This window comes from Anomalospiza imberbis, chromosome 2 (assembly GCF_031753505.1).
Source record: "Anomalospiza imberbis isolate Cuckoo-Finch-1a 21T00152 chromosome 2, ASM3175350v1, whole genome shotgun sequence".
In the NCBI taxonomy this organism is placed as follows: Eukaryota; Metazoa; Chordata; class Aves; order Passeriformes; family Viduidae; genus Anomalospiza; species Anomalospiza imberbis.
This window is the reverse complement of record NC_089682.1, coordinates 54,668,758-54,691,705: the sequence shown is the minus strand read 5'-3', so window position 1 is coordinate 54,691,705 and position 22,948 is coordinate 54,668,758. Positions and strand designations below refer to the sequence as shown.

The window sequence follows — 22,948 nt, the reverse complement described above, 5'->3', positions numbered from 1 at the left end:
CAGTTTGCCACTTATCGTTGGCATTCCTGCCACTGGTGGCAGTGGTCCTCTCAGCAACAGGAACCCAGGCTTCCTGGGCAGTCAAAGCCACCAGAGAAGGAGGTCCAGGGGCCCCTCTTCCATTGTACAAACCCCTTGCAAGCAAGGGTGGCTCAGGCACCCTGCATCTATCCTGAGGCTAACATTATGGCACACTAAGTGATGTAGTGTGGGAAAAATCCAGGAGATCTGGTCTAAGTTCAGAATGTTTGCAGGCTCATCTGCTGGTGTGTTGAAGGTGTCTAGGTTTTGACTGATCTTGAGGGGAAAATCAAGCCCTAGAGTGGTCAAAATGTGGAGTCAATTATTATTATAATGAGGAAATCAATTATTGCAATAGCTGGGGCTTGGTGTTGGTGTCTGTACTGAAATCAACTAGCCCTTGGCTACTTAATACCTGCCAAAAATGAGTCAGGCACACGTTAAGAGCTTCTGGTCACCTATAGTGAGGGGTGGTAAAAGCTAGTTTAATGTACAGAAGAAAAGCTTTGTATCCTATTATTCCCCAAGAATCTCAATTTCTTGTTGAAACTCCTGAACTTAAGCCTTGGGTCCAAACACTCCATCTATGCTAAGTGAGGCTAGTGTGGAGTCCTGCACTTTTGCTCCCAATCTGCAATCTGTAAATGTCACATGCACCACTAACTCATTACAACTTAACTGATGCTACAATTTTTGTGTCAGGACTGATGAGAGGCCTAAAATTAAAATTTTCAGCAGTTTCATCTGGCAAGTAGGCACAGGTATTTCCTGCCCCTTTTGTGCTCTCCAGTCGCTCGTCAATGCTACTTTTGGGTACAGCTGTTGCCAGGGCAAAGCAAGCCCTGCATTGTGTTTTACTTCTGACAGCATCCTTGGCTGGTTAGCTGGGAGAAGAGGAGAGTGGAGTAGAGCAAAGTGGCTCCTTCATTTTTCATGGGAACATAGAATTTGACATACAAGATCAGACTCTGCCTTCCCTAATGGCCAAATATGTGATATTTCAGAGGAGTGCAATATCCTGCCAATAGAGAATATATTTATTGGCACAGCTTCCTGCCAAGGGTTTTGGATTGAGCTGCCTGATAGACAGGAGGTGCAGTGAGAGCTGCTGCAAAGAGGCAGGTTGTAGGCCCCTCATGTCTCAGGGTAATGCTTCAGGCAGGGGACTCCCTTCCTGAGCCCTATGGAAAGCACTCTGCTTCCTGAGGCATGAGATTCATTTGCCTTAGTAATTACTGTGTCTCCCACAGCTACATATGTTATTAGCAGGTATCATATGTTTTGGGCATAAAATGAGGTCTGAGGGGGGGAAACCCCAAAATTCGTAGGCATTGTTCACCCAAGTTGATCTGCTCTTGTAGGAGGGAATCTCCCAAGTTGCTAATGTGTAGCTTTACAGGCTATGATATTTGTGTGCAGTGGAGATGATGGGCTATATCTTTCATTTCATCTGGAGGAAAAATAGCTCAGGATTATGAGAGATAAGTAGAGGTAAAACTCCCTGTTATTTTAGCATTATATGGCACTTTGGGCCTTTTTAGCTTCAGTAGCACTGTATTCTTCCTCCAGGGGAGAGGACACTTTGTTCTCTCACACACAAAGAACATGCAGAGGTTTCCCCCGTGAACGTCTTTAACAAGGAGAGGAGAGCAGCATGGGAGAATTCAAGTAGAACACAATAAAGCATTTTCCATTTCAAATACAGCATTACCACAGCCTCAACACTGGGATGGGGATTTTGGAAATTTTGCACTGTTGACGCTTACAATTTTAGCAGCAATTCTTAGTCCTTCCATATCTAATTTCGAGCTCAGCTGCCTCTTAGGTATGTGAGAAGACAAATTTTCCTTTCATTGCTTTTTAGGGGAAGTGAGGAGGGCTTGAAGGTTTTTTACTATAATGTCATCTGATGAAATGCTTGAAAATACAGCCCTAAATGTCACCTGATGATTCAAAACCAAGAAATCTAGAAAACTAATTTTCATGGTTTGGGGAGGTTACACTCAGGATTTCTGATTGCTTGAACTGCCAGTACATGGAAACAAAGACAGACTATTTAGAAACAAAAGTGCCTTGATTTCAGAGCTGTTTTATACAATAGAAATAAGACATCATTCCTTTTCACTGCTCCCTCAAAAACTCCCAGCAAGCATTTTTTTCACAGCCAGTGAAGGGTGGATGTATCTCCCTCTCAGTGTGTCAGTACCTGCAACAATCCGCACATTGTACGACGACAGCCATTTTCCTGCTCCTCTGTGCTCAGGCCTCTGGTCCTTAAGATGTGCCTGCTAAATCACAGTATTGCTTCCTCTTAGAATTTATGGAGAGGAGGATGGGCAAGGGTGAGAGAGAAGTTTTCCTCTGTTCATTAGAGGGTAAGATTAAGCCTTATTATTAATTATTCCTGTATTATGGCCACTGGTGGCCTGCAGTATTCCAGAAGTCAGACTGCCAGCAGCACTAAATCAATGCTGCTGCTGGTTCAATGTTATCAGTCTGTAGCCATACAGAAATTTGGTATGTTATAAAATCAGAGTAACGCTTCATAATTGCCTTGCAAAAGTGAGGCATTAGTGTTTTCTAAGTGACAAGCCTATCTGGAAATGCAATCGAGTCTTTAGCTGTAATGCTATGGCAGTGATAGCTAAGTCATACTCAGGGCAGAAATTAGCTAAAAATTAACCATACAGTTGCAAATGGGCAAAGAATTTAAGTGCAACCCATCCTCCGGGCTGCAAGGGCCTTAGTGCTCATCACTGAGGAGACATTTCTACCTGTGGAGCTCTCCACGCTGAATGCATGTTAAAATTCTCTGTCTTCTTCCTCAACATCCACAGATAGATCATCCCAGACAAAGTGGTATTTACCTAGCTTTTTCCTGGCTCTTAGAGCAATGGTTGAGAGTAGATCAGGACCCTCCCTTTTGAAGAAAAAGTGGCACTGAGAAGCATTCAGATAAAGCCCTGAAGAAATCTCTAAGCTGCCATTAAACAAAAGTTGTTTTTCACCTGGGCCCTAAGCACATTAATTTGGGCAAATTAATTTGGGTCTATCCCAATACCAAGCCCTGGGTATGGTATGTTGTTCTGGGAGGTGAGCTCTTGGTCCACTGTGCAGCAGGAACTCCAGCCTAAGTGATGCCAGCCCCAGAACCTGATGTATTGCTTCAAAAAGGTGTGCAATATTAGGGAAGCTACTGAAAAACTACTTCACATCCCCTTGAATCCTTGGGCTGGGCACTGAATGTGAAAGCCATCTGTTCCTCCTTCCATCTATCTTAGACTTAAGACCATTAGGGAAAGATGACTACTCTCAACATTGAGATCCTCTTGGCTGGCTGGTGTTCTTTCCCAAACTTTGGCATTCCTCTGTGCAGTTTGACCAGAGGCTAATTTCCTCTGTGGTTCAGCTGGCTTGGCGTCTGCTTGCAGGACTTGGCCATGGTGCTCTGAGCCTCAGCCATGGAAACACGCTGGCCATGCACACACAGAAGCCTGGTTTGCCAGCCTGAAAGACTGTGGCCAGTTGGTCGCATCCACTGTAGCGTCTGGCCACCAGCTGGGAGACATGACACCCAGAATGTTGCTCCGTATGCTAAATGAATTGCGAATGATTACAAAACCTGTTTCTGTAAAGGCTTCTCCTTGATTCTTGGAATAGTTGCATGCTGTGTCCCTCTCAGAACTGATAAAGGTTTGGGAAGGATCAGGTCAGTGATATGCAAAGAACAACTTGGCATCAAATTCAGCATGCCCTCTTCATATTATAATTTTTTTGAATTTTTTTTTAATTTAATGAAACATAACAGAGACTTTACATTTCTTAGAAGCTGCTTATCTCTAGTGAGCAAGTTTGTTCTGTGGTGCCAAGCTTGGGCCAGGCCTTGGTGTAATGAGTGTTATCAGATGATAAATATTTACTGTGCCATGTATTCCTCAGTCTATATATAGGAAGTTAAACCTGTGTAAGATCCAGGAGAGAAGACAGAGGTATTTCAGAGTACTTAAAGAAAGTTATCTCTGCATGTCTTTAATTAATCCAGTAATTGCTTGATGAAGAGCAGTAGTCACCATACTGTGTCTTTGGTAGGACCTGAACTACTTTCATACCCCTCCAAGACTATCAGAACTAGGATTCTGGTTATGTGTGCAAATTTCAAGCCCAATTGGTGACAGTGTATAAAGTCTAAGTTCTGATAGTAAGCTGAGCAAAGGCTGCATATGGGTTTTTGAAAAAATTGGGAACTTTTTGTGTAGTCCCTAAGCCTCTTGATTCACTGGGCAACCCTGCACGTGTTAGCCTCCCCGCTTAGTGTCTCTGTGGAAATAAGTGTAACAATATCGATTGATTAAAGATCTTTAAACTTCATAAGTAAAAATGCCAAAAAGGTGCTAAATATTATGTATCTTTATTTAAAGTTAGGGTCAGGATGATTTTTAATGAGGATTATGTGCATTTATAAGCTTAAGCCATGTAAAATGTGCTTAGTGGCAGCAAAAGTGGTTGTTAAAATGCGATCATCATGTGGCCCAGAACTGACACTTCTGGATCCTAGTCCACTGTGATGCCAGATCCAGTCCAGGTTTCATGTGCCCATGTTGACTTTTCTTGGAATAAAATACATAATGGATAAAGCTGCCATATTAAATTTAGTTGTTTGCTGTCACATCACCCGGTACACAGTCTGCTCCCTAAATCCCATACTAATCCAGTTGTCTGTATCTTCTTTGTTATAAAAGCACATTAGCCTCAAAAGAACCAGCAGAGACAATATTTATAGAAAAATAAAAAAGTGACGAGAGGGTTAATATCAAGCTCCAGTCCTAACCTGATATAGCATTTATATGTCCTCAGGAATAGCACTTCAGCCCCAATACGTATATTTTTGATGCTTCACTGGGAAGATGATGATTTGTGATTTCTCTTTATCCTCTCTCACACCCATCTTCTTTCATTTGCTTAGGGTAACCTCGATGTGTAGTGTAGTTTTAGCAGTGCCAATAGTGTACCTTTTACCTGGAGTGAGTTTAATAGGATTTGACAGTGACAGAGGATGAGAAAATTCTGTGATTCTATTATTCATCCCATTCCTGCAGCAGTCTGTGTCGATTGTATACTATTAGGAGAAAATGTTTGTACTGAATGTTTCCTATCTCTTGCTCTCCATCTGCCTCCATCCTTACAGCTTGCTCCCATCATCACACTGTGGGTATCTCTGGTCATTAAAACCTTTTGTAGGAAAAAAGTGAAGAGAGGGGCCGAGGAAGGCCAAGGAACCACTTAGATATTAAATATGATAAATTCATATATTAAAGGAGAGACCTTCTCCCAGAATGTTTTTGAGCAGCAATTCAAGCAGAGCCAGAGCCACCTTTGTAATTCACGTGATTTGCAAGCACTGTGTCTGACAATTGGATCTGTGTCTTGAACGCACGGCTATGATTCATTTGTGTTTTTACAGCATCTCTCTATGTACAGGCATTGCCAGTGTCTTCATATTCTCCCTTGCCAAGCTGCTGTTATGGGGCCATGTCTTTGGCCTATTTGAACTGTATTCATTTCAATTTTTAACTGACCTTGGTTTGCTCCCTGACCATTGCTCTACTTCCTGATCTCTAGGGTTTCTGCTCACACAGTGCTGGGCATCACTGCTTTCACAGTGCTGAAAGAATTGGGGAGGCAAAGTCTCAGCATGATACTGGTCTCTTGACTTTGAGTCCATCATCTCTGCAGTGCAGAAATATATAACTGACTCCTCCAGTTGGGAAAGGTAAAATATCCTTTCCAAAGTCCTTCCCAAAAAGGTTAAGAATTTAATTTTGGATGAACATCCTTGCCCTCTGAGCAAGTCTTTATATTAATGATCTCATGACAGATTGCTCCTTAAACTGGCCCTAGCGCAGGTCAAGACAGAGTGAGAATATTCTCTATTTAATGAGGCAGAGATCAGAGCCTCTAATATTTCATCATTCGTGCTGAGGGGAAGAAGGGAGTTATGAGCTTGGAGAGCTGCTGGCAGAAGGGGCTCTCGTGAGCAGCTGTGATGGCAACTTGCTCACTGCATGGTTCTTAGCCCCCAAGAACTTACTGCTGTAGGTTTCCAGCTTCCTCTTGGAAAAACTAACCTTTGTCATTAAACTCATTTAAATGATTGACTTAAGTGTTGGCGAAAGATCCGAGGCTAATAACCCTCGGGTCAGCAGAGAAAAATTTAGTCTGCAGAGAGGCGTAGGATGAGGAACATGGATGTCAGTGGTACTGGACAACCACAGTCTACAGAACTTGATGGAGAATTTATTGTTCCTCATCAGCTTTTGCCTAGGAAGGGTGGGCAATCTGATACTCAGATGCTAGTAAATTAGAAAGCCAACTCGCAGATCCAGTGGTATACAAGTGTCTTAATTTATTAATGAGTGGAGGCCATCTCAGTGTGTGTAAATATAGATTTTAAATCAGTCGACATGATGTACATAAACAATCAAACTTGTAGCGTAGTGCTGAGATGCTAATGTTAAATCTACCCCTGACTTGAGTGCTACTTTTCAGTAGCACTGTGTCCCTGGGAAGCAGTGATATATAGTGCTGTGCAAATCACTGGTGCCCTTAAACTGCAGCTCTGAAATATTTACACATCCAAAGTGTGTGTGTGTAAATTGGGAGTATCACAGCGTTCCCATACGGTGACAGAGATTTGTAAATTTTGCTTCTGTGCAGTCCAGCATTTCCTTGCTAGTGACCGGGAACCAGGACCCAAGAGCATAAATTCCCCAAATAATTCTTGCAATACTTAGGGTAGCTCAGCTTCTGCACTTAGCTACTAGAAGCAAATCTTTCCAAGGTGCCACAGTTATGATTTGCCCTTTGAAAGGGACTGGTAGTGTCTTTAAAGCAACAGCTCCTGGAGCAAAAAATAATAGCTATGCAAGGTGCTATTCCATGGTGCTGAGTAAGGCCATCTTGGCTGCCTCTAAGTCTAATCGGATTGGTCAAGGCTGGACTTTGAATCCTGTGTTCAGTTTTGGGCCATGCATGACAGGAAGGACATTGAGGTGCTGGAGTTTTGCCAGAGAAGGGCAATGGAGCTGGTGAAGAGTCTGGAACACAAGTCTGATGAGGAGCATCTGTGGGAGCTGGGGTTGTTTAGCCTGGAGGAGAGTAGGCTCAGGGTGACCTTATTGTTCTTTACAACTTCCTGAAAGGAGGTTATGGTCAGGTGGGGTCTGGTTTCTTCTCCCAGGTAACAAGAGAAGAGGAAACAGCCTCAGGTTGTGCCAGACAAGATTTACATTGGCTATTGGGAAACATTTCTTCACTGAAAGGGTTGTCAAGCACTGGAGCAGCTGCCCAAGGAAGTGGTGGATTCAACATCCCTGGAGATATTTAAAGGATGTGTAGATGTGGCATCTAGGAACCTGGGTTAGTGGTGAACTTGGGACCATCAGGTTAATGGCTGGACTAGATCATCATAGAGTTCTTTTCCAACCTAAAAAATTCTTTAATTCTATAATGGAGGAAATATGCCTGAAGAGCAGCAGATGGTCCTTCCTTCCTAACTAATCATGGATGACATAGATAAGTCAGAGTTCACAGGTGTGCGGCTGAGCCCTGAGTGTCAGCTGGGACAATCCAGCCTTCCTCACTTCCCTCCACCCTGCGGGAGCAAACGGCTCCTCACAAGGTGTGGAATTTGCCAGCGCAGAGTCCCGGAGCGTTGCCGGCAGCTCTGTTTCGTTGGTGGCTGGGCTGAGGCGCCTCACAGCGGGCACGCCTCCGCCGCTGCCATGACAGCGGTGTGCACTCCCGTCGCTCAGCGCCGATGCCAGTGGGAGCCAAGGCCCGGAGCAGGGCCGAGAGAAGGCCGGGAGCCCGTGGTCTTGGTGAGGTTGGCGCTGGGCCGCTCTCCTCAGCCTCCGGTTCCATGTGCTGTTGTGAGCGATGCACCTCCGTGGTCTGCCATGCTCGCTCTCTGCAGCTCCTTGGGGAGGGGAAGTGGAGAGGGAGGTGCTGATTCCACCCCCCGGCACCCAGTGACAGGGCACGTGGGAATGGCTCAAAATTGTTGCAGGAGAGGTTCCGACTGGACACTGGAATGCATTTATTTGCCGAGAGAGTGGTCAGAGAGTGGAACAGGCTTCCTAGAAAAGTGGTCAATGCCCCAGGCCGTCAGTGTTTATGAGACATTTGGACAATGCCCTTAACAACAGACTTTAACTCTGTGTCAGAAGTGAAGCCATCAGGCTAAATGCTAACTATGGGTCCCTTTCAACAAAAATAGCCTATTCCATTCTATTCTATTCTATTCTATTCTATTCTATTCTATTCTATTCTATTCTATTCCATTCCATTCCATTCCATTCCATTCCATTCCATTCCATTCCATATAGTAAACATTAAAAAACTGTAAAAATTCCCACCAAAAATTCCCACAACCTCCCCCAAAACAAACAAAGAAACCCCCCACAATTATAAAAACCCCCAAAACAAAAAAAAAAGAACCCCACAAACAAACAAAACCATACCCCCCCAAAAAAAAAACCCAAAATACACAAAAACAAAAAAACAAAAACCAAACAAATAAAACAACACCCCAAAACCCAGCCAAAACCAACCAACCAGCCAACCAAAATAACAAACAAACAAAAAACAAGTAAGAGAAGGTATCTGGACAACTTGTAGTTGTCATTGTATGATATATTTTATAAGAGGACATTTGCCTTGTTTCCCAATTTTAACCAGTTTCTAATCTGGATAATTGTGTTCTGTCTAATCTTGTACTCTTTTAGCACTTGTTATTCTTCTTAATTTGCTGTCTTAAAGTATTGTTGCTTTTAAACAGCTGTTTTGTTCCATCACAGAGAAAGCTTCACTTCAGGGAAGGGCAAGCACTTGTCAAATAATATTAGTTCAATAATTTATATAGTGTTTTCTCCCCCTATTTTGTAATAAATTATTCACCTCGTATCATTTTGCATTATTCATCTGGTTAACTGAGGTAGCCTAACAATTTTAAAATGTATTTGTCAGAAAAATTTGTTGAATTACTTTTGTCAGTCTGGGGCTTTTTTTTTTCCAAAATAAAAGCTTTGACAAATAATCACAGTCCATAGCTGCCTGGCCCATGTAGTTAGTGAAGTGGTTTAGGTAGATTGATGGCGAACAGTTTTGTAACACAAAACAAAGAAGCAAAGCAAAAAGCAAGAAGAGCACAGCTGAAACCCATTTTCTGAGATTTTGTATACTATGAAATGTAAAATATAAGTGTCAGCTCTGTTTGTTAGCTGATCATCTCTTGGATGGCAGAATCTCTGAGGCCATCACCTTGCCAAGTGAATTAGAGCATGGGGATTAGAGAAACACAGGTTGAAAACATGTTGGAAGGACCTGTTTGCTGTCTCCTGCATTCCTGAGGCAGCTTGTGGTCCTTTAGAATATTACAGCTTAAGTTTTCTTAAATCCACTATGAGATTGCTGAAATGGTTGTCTTCAAGATTGCTTTAAACTTGGTCTGTTTGGCATTGCATGAAGCCTGCCATAGGGTAGGAATGCATGTGCAGGTGGGGCCAGGTTATGGATTTCATACAAGTTTTAAATGGGAAAATGGTCTGTTCCCAACGCCCGGAAATACTTTTGCAGGATTGGCTGGGGATAGAAAAAAAAAGCAAGATCCCCCCTTGCCTCTCCAGGCTACTGAAGAGCAAAGTGAAAAGTATTGACATGCAGATTGAGGTGTTCTGAGCTGAAGGTACTTGAGAGATGTGTTAAAACCATATCAGGTCTTTACCATGCTGTTTGAAGAACTGCTTTGCTGGACCTAACCAAGTATTTGTGAATTCATCCTGCTCTTTTTTTTAATTGCTAATGGTAGCCTTTGATGGCTTCAAGACAAGACATGCAGCCTTTCAGTTCAGTACAGGGTGTGTTTTGGGAAAAGAAGAGGACTTGCAAAGAGGCCTTGATCCTGATCAGGAATGCATCAAGCTGCACATGTGGGGGCCCTATGCTATGAGCTGGGACTCACCTCCTTTTCAGCAATTTTCTGGAGGTGAAATGAAGGGTAGTCAGTGGTTGTGGCATGATGCTGGGCTTTGGAAGTCTTTAGTTTGGCTGTTTTGCCACAGGTGACTCAGGACTGCTTCACTTGGTCTTTTCCCTGGCATTGTAACAGGAATGCTCCTGTGTTTTCCTGCACCAAGTTGCTACATATATCTGTATGTTACCACTGGTTTCCTGTTTAGATACTGCAGACATTAGGACTGCAGAGCTACTTTAACTGTATCCTAAAAGTCTTTATGAAGCATTGATTGGACAAGAAATGAGAAGCAGCAGGAAGCCACAGCTTTCTGACTTAGGGACTTGCAAGTCTTTCATACAGCTCATCTTGAGCTTTACTGACATGATCTCACTTGCTAATGTTTTTTTGCAGAGCATCCTATGTAATGACATAATTAGTGTAAATTGCATTTTATTTTTAAATCATCCCCTTTCCTTCCTGATTTTTTCATATCTAAATGTCAACTTTTATGGTAAAGAGTGGTGTGCTGCAGAGGCTGAGCAGAAAAACACTTGTGCAGGTGGAAATCTGCTGGTGGAGCTTCTGAGACGGTGTTGAACAGGAGCTCAGGTGGTTTAGGTCAATGTTTTCTTAAGGCATAGCAAGTTGTCCTTGATTTTGTTTTATTCTTGCAGCCCAAGTTCTCCTGCCATATCAGGTATTAAAGGCTTTAAATTATGAGTAGTACTGGTGAATTGCAAATACATATCCAGATTTTACAGATCAAAGGTAAATGATAATGTTAGCGCACCAAACCTGTTCAAACATGGTACAGTAAAAATCCCCCTCCCTTAATATGGTGAGAATTACTTTCCACACAATACTTACCTTTCTCTGGAAGATTAAATTCAAAGCAGTTGAAGCTCTAGGAAGGGATGCTATTAACTTTCTTCAGCCATTATTTTTCATTTCTGGTCATTCCACTCTGCCTTACTAACTCAAGATGGCATTAAGAGTTCTAATACACTTTCCATTTTGCTTTTTCTTGTCATTATGGTAAGCTTTTTAGGAGCAGGTATAGCTTCCTTACTGAATATATATGCAAATCTGACACCAGAATTTGGTTTTTCAAAACAACATATTAAAAACAAAAAATGAAAACAAAACAGAAGAGTTATTTAGCTGATTCAGAATTTTGGAATTGGTACATATCTCAGTCCTGTTTTTCAAAGCAAAGAAGATTCAGGTAAGTTCAGAAATCAACATATTTACCTACAAGTTGTGTAACCGCAATAATAAACTATTGATATTATCAGTTATAAAAGAATCTCATTGTAGTCTTGAAGATCCATGAGCTGAACATCATAGTCTTGAACATCCACCTGCATTGCAGGCTAGGACTATCACTGTTATCATTTTATGCATTGGAAAACTGAGGCATATATAAGAAGTGGAGGTTTGCTAAAAGTCAGAGACTTCTGCAACTTGCTCACACTTTTTCTCCCTCTTGTTCATCTGAGTTGTTTAAAGTTTGATCCTTAATTTTCTTCTCAATATTCATCAGAAAATAATGAAAGCCTGTTCCCAAAGCTAAAGGAAGTTGAGAAGACAATGAAGGACTTGGAAAGATGCATACTCCAGAAACTGGATTCTGGGCATGTACTGCCAGGATGGAGGATTTTTATTTAATTTTATAGAAAAATGTTCTGGTTTTTTACACTGAGATGCAAAATCTCATTTGCAGCCAAGCCCCGGAGGGAGTAAAAGGAACTTGGAGAGCTCATAAAGACAAGTGTAATAGGATTAATAAGAAAAAGGCCTAAGACATAAGCCTTCATTGTACACATTTCTTGCTAAATTGATGAAGGTGAAATGCCAAAACATAACCATGTGCTCATGTCCTTGAGGCAGTAACAGAATATCAGCATTCATGTGAGCTGCTCCTGTAACCATTTTAAGAGCAAACACGTGGGGATGCTGCCTTTTGAGGTAGAGAGTGAAGGGAACGGGGCAGGAAAGCTGGTCATGAATGGAGGCAGCTCTTCTAGCAGGATAAATATTTACCTGGTATTGAATGTGCATGTGGGATAGAGGGTGTGCAGGGGAAAGGTGGGAGACCCTTTGACAAATGAAAGGGAACACAGTTGAATGCCCAGAGAATGGAGCAAAGGTTAACGTCCATCACCACTGATGAGATCCAGAGAGACACACAGGCAGATCAAAGACAATGAATGGATCCTAAAGGGGGTCAGTTCATTGTCATGTGGTGCCTTCAGTGCATCAGTTATCTCAGCATCTCCAAGGAAGCTGAGGAATCTTTGCTGACTGCCACCCAGCAGACCTCTGTGGCTGCACAGGGTACCCAAGTACTATAGCAACCTGTCCTTTGCTCACCCAGACTTTTAACAGAAGAAAATGGAAGAAGGAGAGATGGGGCCAGGCCCGTCACATTTTCTTGTCTGTTTGTTTTGCCCATCTGTCTATCTGCTGCTGCCAGTGCCCATGTTGTGGGAGAGGATGATTGCATCATTTCCATATAGCTTGCTGTTCCAGCCCCCTGATTTAAGGTGAAATTTGGTTGTGCTGCTGGGTGTTCAAATGTTTGCCAGGTAGGTGCTACCAAGAACATTTATTAAAATAGACAGATGGGCACTGAGGTAGGAAGCAGCCATTCGAATGCTTGAAATCAACCAACTGTGAAATAGAAAAATTAAAAAAAAAAATGTATTCCTGGAGCCTTTAATACTAGGCTTCCCTTTTGAGGCTGTCCTTCTTACTTTTTTTACATGTACACACCCACAAAGAGAGAGCTATTTATGAAAATGCCACAGCCTGGTTTTTGTCTTTTTAGGCATTTCTGTTTAGCCAGGATTTGGAGGGAATCTGAGGATGGCTCCCTGAGCCAAAACTGTTGCATGCAAAATCCAAATGCAGTTTTGCTTGCAAAACTCAGGTTCCTCAGACAGCTGGGGCATCTCAAGCTCAGGCAAGGTCTGCCCTGTCCCTGCCTGAGTGGGGTAGGAGGAACACAGCCGCTGACTGCTGGTAGGTAGGAGGTGAGATTCCTAATCACTTGTCTAGATGCATTTGCAACTTATTCTGATTCCTTAACAGCTCTTTCTGTCTGCTCAAGTTCCTTTGGCATTGTGATCACTCTCCATTAGCTCTCCCTAGTAGTGGCATGAGATGCCAGGATAGATACTGTCAAAATCAAACATCTTAGTTTTGTTCCTTTTTTTCTTCCCTAACATAGCACTGGGAAAAAAAAAAAAAAAAAAAAACAAACCAAGATGTGTACATTTGTGTTTCCATAGCTTTGTCTAGAAGGGGGAGTCCATGGCTATTAAAACCAGAACGTGCCAGTCAGATATATCATATTATTAGGGAGATCTCTACTCTTAGGTATAAAAAACATTGTCAAATTAGTCAGCGTCAGGAGATAAACTGCTGTGGTGTCAGTATTAGCAGCTTACTTGGGGTTTAGTGTTTAATTCTCAGGGGAGGAAGGGCAGTCCCCAGCACTGTGACTTTCTTGTAGCTGTGATCTCGCCTGAGTCATCTGCTGGCATCTCTTTCAGGTCCAGCCTGCAAGAACTGTGAATTTTCTTTGAGCTTTTATGATTCTAAAGTTGACCTTGGTCTTACAGTATTGCTGCTTATCTGTCACTAAACTGAAGGGAGTAAGGACAGTTTCAATGGGTGCTCAGGTATTACAGCAATGACTGGGGTAGAATATTTATCTGCTAGTTAGATGCATAGTAAGTGCTTGTTTGTAAAAGGAACAGACCAAATTCAGAAGATCTTTCTTAGTGCCTGTCCTTCATCATTCTGATGACACTATCCCAGAGAAAAACCTAAAGTAAGATATGAGATTTATACTGTGGCAGTGGAGACTGGCTCTCTACTGTTTTCCCAAGTGGGTCTGTACAAAGCCAGATCCTTGTATCACTTCAAGGGCCTGATGTCATAGACAGAGATTTTTTCATTTCTTTGTGCTTTACCTCAGCTTTGGACACAGGGAAATATCAATTCTGGTCTCCAGATGGTATCAACTGGTGTAACCATCTGGGAATGGGGCTTGTGAATGCAGGATAAGACATTCAAAGTATGTATTTTTCCTGTTTCTTTTTTCTGTTTACTGTGAAGCTCTTTGAGATCTAAAGGAAGGTGCTATAAAATACAAACCATTAGTCAAGAATATCAAAGTGCACATTTTTGTCCTGTTTCTCTTAGTACTGCACAACGTTCCTTTCCATTGGCTGATTTATAACCCCTAGATCTGCAAGGTCATTTCCATGTGATTCTGCAGTGTTGCACTTTTAAATGATGCTAAAAGCTCCCCTTTATTGTCAGGATAGAATTCATACAAATCAAGCAGACCTTGACCAAAGGAGTATCCAAATAAAACTGTAAGTTGCCCACACTAGGCCAGTAACTAGGAATCCATTTGCAAAGGTCAGTGATGCTTTCAGGTCCCGTTTTTGGCCTCATCAGCACCGTACACAGCTACAAGGCCTACAAGAGTCAGAAAGCACATTTACCTCTCAAGCACAGCAAATCCTGTTTCCCTCATGTTCCAAGCACCTACGCCCATTGGTTCAGGTGAGCCATGGGGATTCTTTTAGTCAAAGGCATTGTATCTCATAGTACAGTTAATGATGAGGGGACATTCTTTTTTCCCTCCTGAACTTCTTCCCTCCTGATAGAGAAGGCACTTGCTTGCAACTTCCCCTGAGGCTGAAAGGAGTCCTTCCATTTATGCAGCATCTTGGGATTTTCCAGCTATGAATGTTGCTGCCTCTGGAATCACAGGAGTCAGAAGCAAGACGTATCTTTGGTGATTAGATGTGCTCTATTGGCTAGATCTGGGTTTGAGAGAAGCATGTTCAGGTCTTGACCAGTGTTTGATGAGGAAATGGTGCTTCACTTTTCCATTGCTCCTGCCTCACACAGTGAACCCAGAATGTAAGGCCAAGGACACATCTTCTGCAGCTCCCTCAATTATGAGTCATATTTTTCTGGCCAATGTATTTCTACATTTCCATTGTCTCCCAAGGTGACAAGTACAAAAGAAAATGAACGGCAGGGGGGAAAAAAGGTTTTTTGTCTTTTTAATCTCACCATGATACAGAATTAATCAAGCATCATAGAAGCATCACAGGAAACTGTTAGGCAAGTGGACTTGCCTGAAGCTGGAAAGAATGTGGGACAAGCAACCTACTGGCAGCAATATGATGCAATCTTCTAGAAATAAGATTCAGACCAAAATGTGGCTGGTGAAAACTTCTGGAGTCCTGACTGGAGCCTGGGACCACACACCCACACTACTCTGAGTGAAGTCTGTCTCTAGCTCCCCTAGACTGAAATGGAAGCATTTAAAATGAAAACAAATCCATAAAAGACTGCTCTCCAGCTGTTTGAGAGATGTCAACAATGCCATCATTCTTCTTTGAGGTGGACTTAGAGGCAAAGTCACCCTCTCCCCATTATGAAACCTCACTCTCTACACTGCTTTGATACTTTCACACAGGCTTTGTCTTTCAGTGTCTCCGCCCTTCTTTGTGTGTGCCTCCTATGACAAAGCAGGCACCATTACGCAGTAGGATAGAAAGCAGTCCAGGAGTTGGCAGACTGGACTTTTTTTCCCCTGGAGAATGATGGTGAAAGGAAATCGCTTCTGCTGAGCTTCATGTTGCAGTAACTGGTGTTCTGCCATCAGCCTTGACCTCCAGCCAGCTTTACACCTGCCAAAGATCAGTCCCCTCATCTGTGTCTACACATGTATGTCACTCCACGCTGGTTCCTTTCCTGCTTTTTCCTTTGGTCCCCATTGGAGACAAAGGGAACAGGTCAGTGTGATCTGGTCTTGCAAATTGTCATATGTTTACATTTTTACCTGCCTTCCCAGTGTCCTTAATTGCCCTTTCTCCAACTTTCTGTGCTGCCTTTTTCCACTTTGCTGCTTCCTCCCCATTGCCTTTCCTCTTCTGTGCCTTCATGCACTGCCCCCACATGGAGTCCTCTCCTTTTTGCCATGCAGCCCCTTCTCACTGGCATGCAGTGAAGTCACAATTGCCTCCAGTTAGTCAATTAAGAGATCAAGTTTTATGGCTGTTCTAGGTTGTTGGGGTTTCTTTTACCTACTTAGTATTATTTTTCCAGCTCCATCTTGGCACCTATATTTATTTGAAACAAATTTCAGGATAATTTATTTTTCTAATTTTCAAGAAGCGAACTCCTGGTTCCAGGGGTGTTGGTGTTTTGGGCACCTGGTGCCAGCGATCTGGGACTGCACACAGAGATTTGTGCTATGTGAGGAAATACTTCATTAGACTTGTATTCCACTAAGACACTCTTGCTTCTTAACACCTATGATTTTAATTAAAACCTGGAAAGTGAAGAATCCTTGGGTTGTATTAATGTTTTTATTTCCATTAGGACAGGAGAGTTTATAAACATGAGCTGGGTTTATAAATTAGACCTTGTAAGAATATTATGTGCACAGTGCAGCAAAGGCAGATGAGAACTGGAGTGGAGCTGGCCCCATCTGTCTCTTTCCTTGGCTGGCTCTCGCTTTCCAGTGTCCTCCCCTTGGCACAGGCTTTTCTGAGCTGTTCAAGGGTTCCTCCTTGGAGACTAAGCTAATGGCTTCTTCCATTTCTTTTTGTGGATGTTGTCCTCACTCAGCAAAGCAGGAAGAGAAGCAGATGTTTTAATCAGGGCCTTGCAAAACAACTTGCAAAGGTGACATTGGGTATAGGGATTTTGTGATGAGTTACATGAAAGGGGAGAGATTCTCCTGACACAGTTCTCATATGCATGTGTACATAGAGATACACTCAGAGATAGTCAGGTCTAAATATTCATCCCACTTACAGTCATCTGTATCCAGAGTCTGAATATGTATCGCTGAGCATGCAGAGGAATGTGACAGAAGATGCAGTCTCCTCCAGAGATGATGTGACAGCTGCACACAGCTGTGCACAGGCTGCCCCAGGGGGTGCAGGCAGGCATTGCACAGCAGGTACTGCCCAGCAGGCACTGCCTGGCACAAACACTGATGCAGGGAACCGTGGGCCCCATACAGCCTGACTGTACTCAGCTGTGCAAACTGTGCACGGGCCATCAGTGTGACACCGGTGACAATAACAAGCACTTGTGTGCTGCGTTCTCCTCAAGGACAGGTTTGCAAAGACATCCACAAGTTTATACAAAGGAAAGCGAGGTGTGGATAGATGAAGTGCCAGGATTCAAACAGTTTGTCAGCAGCAGAGCTGAGAGTAAAATCTGGATCTCATGGGTAGGGATCCTGAGTTTCCATTCATAATTCCCACAGGGTAAACTTCCCACTCCTAACTGTAATTATGTATCATCCTTGGAAATTACTTTTCCTTGGAAGTGTAACAAACAACTTCTTTGCATCTCTGACCTTTGGCTGTGGTAGCTCGGGTTGGCTCAAGACTGTCTTGCAGTGGTCATCAGTAGGGTCAGCTCAGAACACTTACACTATGTGCAATGCAGCGTCACGCAGGAATGATACCTGAGCTAATCTCTTCAGGCAGTGTGTGCTGCAGCTCACACCCTGTTAGTGTTTTCTTTTTAGAGGGTGGGTACACAAGTTTCATTCTAAAGTCTGGCTTCACTTCCATGTATGCAGAAGGATGAACCCTATGCTAAAACCACGCAGTCCCCCAAAGGATCTGCAGGAATGAGTTTGAAGGCATTTTGCATGGGCACGTGTGCATGACTGTAAATGTTCCTACTCTGCAGTCTAAACTATGTGAGTGGAGTAGGCCATCTCTTCAGCCCCTGATGACATTGGTTTAGCACCATAACTGCTGAGCTGTCTTGAGATTGTTTGCAAGGTAGCACCTGGGATTCACAAACAGCTCAGTTTCCATCAATGGCTGAGGTGGTACAGGGGGTGTAGGAAGTTGGGAACAGAGCTCCTGTGTGTGCTTGGTTCTCCCCATCTCCCTCACAGTATGACTGGATGTTTTGACAAGAAAGTGATGTTCAGGAGAAAGGAGGAAGGCGTACTCACTGTGAGCCTCTGTTTCCTTGAGCCCAGTAGGGCTGTTATTGAGATATCCTTCCAAGTAGCTTAAATAGAAATGTCTGGTGACAAAATGAAAACAAATGGAGAAGCCGACAAGACTGGCTGGTGGGGGTTCCCTTCCCTGGCGCTGCCAGCCCCTGAGAGGGAGAGGAGGGGCTTGCTGGCACTTCCAATCCAAATAATGCATCTGGAAGGGGCAGTGGCAGGGGAGGAAGAAGGAGTGGATAGCTTCCTGGGCAATTTTTCAGGCTCTTAAAATACTGCTGAACCCACTAGAGTCCATTATTTTGGCTGCCTGGCAACATGGGCTCTCACCCTCTGTTAGACTTGGAGGGTCTGGGTTACTGCATCCCTGCAGAAAGAGGGGAGAGCAGAGGTCCCTCAGGGTAATGCCAGGAGCCTCCCCAGGGGCAGCACTGCAGCTCCTCTGCTGCCCCTGCTCAGGTTCAAGGGGACACCAGTGGTAGTTCAGAAACACTCCCTGTGCTTTGAAAAACCTTTTTGCTTTCTTTCACTTTCCTTCCCTGTATTTCTGCAGGAGAGTGTCGGTCACCTGATTTACAAAACAGTCTTTGTTTAATCCCTTAACTTACCCAGTCCTTCTCACCTCCATGTGGCCCAATGCACTTCTTTGAGAAAGGGTTGAAAAGGTGATAGCTGTTCACCAGGGAAAATGTCTTGCCTGACCTGCTGCCTGCTTAGGGAGGCAGTAAATCATTGGCCTAGCATAACCCCTTGGCCTGAGTGAGCAGGGCTGGATGTGAAGGGTGTCAGGGAGTCTGAAAGCCTTCTGAGAACAGGGCACATTGAGCTCCATCCAACAGTGCTGCTCCAGGGGGCTCTTGCAGGGACTTCACGTTTTCAATGAGTGGGAGTGAGTGGGGCGGGAGGGGAGAAGGGGATTGGGAGCTGCATAGAAATGCCGTGGTAACATCCGCACGTTAATGGCAACAGTTCTCCAAGAAATTTCTCTTGAGAGTTCCTCATTATGCAAACAAGTCTGGCAAATGATAATGCCTCCTGTACTTCCAAGGATTAATGTATGTAAATGGAAGAGCTGTTGCTCATTCCCAAAAGCAACATTCAGTTTCCCACACCGGAGCCAGTGCCTGGACAAGGGCATTGAGTCTCAGGGTACACACAGACTCCTCTTTCCACTCCCCTTTCAGACCAGCTGGCCCCTGAACTTTTTAAAGTCACTGGACTAAATGCTTCCTCCTTAAAATATCCACGCTGAGTAGAGCGTCATGGCCTTCCATGTATGTGGGGTCAGTATATGTCACCTGCAGCCTTCTGAGGATGCTGTCACATGTCCTGGTGATCTCTCAGAGAAACCAGCAGGGTAAATCCTGGTGTTGGGGGATTTGATCCAGGCAATATATTGCTTCATAATATTTCTAGTATGCAGGGGGGTGGATGGGGAGGTGTCACGATCCATCAGGACAAGCAGGGTTGTGATGGTTCATTTGCCGATCCCAAAAGTACAAAAGACAAACAGCAGAGGACCATCAGTTTAATCACAACAAATGCACCTTTTATTGAGTGCCCACAGCAAACGCGATAGAAGGATTAGAAAGGAAATGAAGGATAGGGAGAGAGAGAAAGACGGCAAGGGGGATATAGCTACCAATGGAGAGACGAAATCCTCGTGGTCCAGCCAATAGATCCATCGTGTCCATCTGGGAGAGTCTCAAAGTCTTCGTTAACTTAGGGGTCTCTTATAGTCCTCTGCCGAGGTGGGAACAGGTAAAAGGCAATGGAGAAATGAATCTATTGAAAAACGGGTACAGACAGTCCATGTTCTGAAGCAGGGCAAGTCAATTCAGCAGTGAGCAGGGCCCATTGTTTTGGGACTGGTTACCATGGGAAACCAGTCTTGATCCAGTGAACACATCTGCAGGTAACATTTGGCAGACATCCCACTTCAGTCAGGCCAGCGCCCCTGTGTTAGGATTGTAGGGGTCTCAGTCCTTGGGTTGGAGCTTCAATCTCCATCCGTCATGGTGATCGTGAGGCAGATGAGGGATCACCAAAGTTACCCCAGAAAGTTCATTTGGCCAAGAGGTGGGAAAATTCACGGGCTATTGTGATGAGTGCGTATCGTGAAGCAGGGGTAAACATACAGAGCAAGCCGCTCCTTTCCAGGCCCTGCTTGAAGCAGTGCAGTGTGGCGGTACAGCAAACATGCCTACAAACAATCACTTGATGAGCATCCACCTCACGCAGGCCAGAACTCCAAACTTCAGGATCTAAGTCTCTGCCATTGTGGTGATCCTGAGGCAAAAATGAGGGGAACTTCGGACCCTATCTGACAGGAGGGTGGCCGACTTCTTACATACAGGCCTCAATTTGATGTGGAAAAGGAATTGTTTGTTATAATCTGAAAATAATTTAGTCACCTTTGTGAAATGCACCTTTGGTGCATTTTAGGTATTTTTTATTTCAGTGTAATGTGGTTAATGAGCAGAAAACCACAGAAAATCAGGTTGGTTTTTTTTGTTTTTTTTTTTTTTTTTTAATAATCTAGGTCAGGTCAGTCTGAGTTAGCTGAGCCTGAGGCTGACATTACCAAGTTTATCTTGTGGTAAAGCCAAAGTATGCTATCAGTATGATATTTTTCCACTTGAGATAACTTCTGACAGTTGCCATGAGGTTAAAAATGTACTTTTTTCCCCCCTTCCTTTCTTTCTTGTTTTTTTTTTTTTTTTTTTTTAACAACTCTCGACAGCAGGCTCCGCCTACAACTTTACTTTGCTAGACTGTGCGTGCTGAGCAGAGTCCCGTCATGACTGGCGCTAGTACCCAGCATCCTCAGCAGCAGCAAGGCAGGGCAGTGCTGACTCCCAGCGCCCACAGCTTACTTGCCATGTGGCAAGCAGAAACCTGGCCTCTTCAAGGTGCCATCTTCCCGACTGCCATCTTCCCTTAACACCAAAAAACTGCAAATGAACAGAGTGATTTCTGATTGCTAGAACTGGTGTGTGCAGACAAGCGTATCTCAGCTAAAGATCATTCGTTCAAAACACAGGTGAGCTCCTTTGCCAAGCACCTGGAGAGAGCTGAAACTAAAGTAGGTTTGGAATTTTTAGAGCATAGCCAATTTCTCAACATTTTTATCTTTTTCTCCCACCATGCTGTTATTAATAAAATGAAAGTGAAGGATTTTGAGTCAAGTTTTGATCCAGGCAAAATCATACTAATTTTTAGTATGCTTGAACTTTTCTAATTAGTTCCAAAAGAGCATGAAACTAACTTTGTTGTCCTTTATTAGGGTGGGTGGGGGGTTGTCATTTTCACCTTCTTCTCTAGTCAGGTGAACTTTAAGAATAAACCAAAATGGTACATGATGGTGGTTCCCTTCTGACTAAGCAGAGTTAAATCACAAGAGATATGATCTACATAGCACAGCCTGTAGCAAAGAAGAGGCGTTTAACATTCCTCAGACTTTTATAATAAGACAAAGGAAAATGCATCATAACACTAAAACAGCTTGAAATTGAGCAGTTTGGGGCATTTCAAGAAATACGACTGAAACATTGGATGATATGAATTTGAAGTTTCTTTATTTTCAGACCCAGAAGGAAAACATTATAAAATTTCTGTGAATAATTTTGAAATTTGTCTGTGCCATTCGAGTTAGCTGTGAAATTGGTGTCATTTTGAATTCACATGAGAGCTGACTTGGTTAGGGAAATGCATTACTAAGATGAAGTTTGGCCATCCAAACCAAAGCATGCCAAATGATATGCTTGCAAAAAGGGGTGGTAGTTGCTGTCAGCCTTAGTGGAAGCACACCCTGGGACATTGATGGTGAGGCCTTTGTAACCTGCTTGCCCCTGTCTTGCAACCTCTGCAGAAGAGAAACAAGGTTCATTTAGAGGCTGCATTGTCTATTTGGACCTGGGATGAGAAGAGTATATTTTTTTGTATCCTAAGAACCTTGCAGAAATGGATTTTTTTCCATCCAGATGCCTCTTTCTGTTCTGCTTTGGATACAAGCTACAGAATTCTGACAGCTGTGGGGAGGGAGGTGTGTGTGTGGAGCAGGGAGCTGGAAGCTAGATTTGGAAGACCCTAACCTGCTTTTTTGCTCACGGGATTGTGAAAGTGCTCAGATTGCAATTCTTCTCCAGCTCTGAAGAATCCCGTTGATATATGTTCCACATTATGATCATATATAAAGACTGATAAGGCATCTTTGAAAGAAAATCAGAGGGGAACGTGTTGCTGTGCGTGCTAAAGTAGCAGAAGTGTGAATGTCATGTTCAAACCTTACATTTTGATATACAGCCATAACAAAGGGGTTGAGGGGTCTGTCTGTATAAAGAACACCACAAAATCTACTGCCTAATGATTTTTTTAAAAAGAGAATATAAATCAAAATTGAGAAACTCAGAAGGCTTTTACTCCTACTTAGTGGATTCTGTGTGCATTGAATGTCTGCTGATGTAAAACCCTACGGTACTGTGTCTTTGAAAGCTGGCTAGGAACTAATAGCACCTTATCAGGGTTTTGCATGCGATAGCCCTAAGGTTTACCTTTGTAGTGCCTTTTGAAAAAAGGTCCCGCTGAACAGAGCTCCAGTCTCTGCTCCAGCTAAAGGTGAAAAGGGGATGCGAGAAAGGGAAGTAATAAGATTATACCTAATTGCTTTAGCATCCACTTAACTATTTTACGTATGTGTCTAGAACAAATGTTTGTGCAGTGTCTAGACTGGTGTTTACAAATGTGTTAGCTAACTCTGGCTAATTGGGGAGCAATTAAAGTGAGTTAAAGCAGTAGTCTAGACAAAGCCAAAGTGCACCTTCTCTCTTCCCATCCACACCAAGCCTGCCAGAGCTCACAAAGTGCTTGGACAACACACTCAGGCACATGGT

At 43.3% G+C, this 22,948-nt stretch overlaps 1 protein-coding gene and 1 long non-coding RNA gene across 2 annotated transcripts in view; one reads left to right on the top strand and one right to left on the bottom strand.

Annotated features, from left to right (window-relative positions):
* The window catches only part of LSAMP (limbic system associated membrane protein), a 981,452-nt gene that overhangs the window by 82,225 nt on the left and 876,279 nt on the right, over positions 1 to 22,948 (top strand). The window lies entirely within an intron of this gene.
* On the bottom strand, positions 21,613 to 22,938 carry LOC137466471 (uncharacterized). The gene is made up of 2 exons (XR_010995188.1): positions 22,610 to 22,938; positions 21,613 to 21,921 (listed from the first exon to the last, which is right to left on the bottom strand). It is a non-coding gene; the product is annotated as an uncharacterized lncRNA (long non-coding RNA).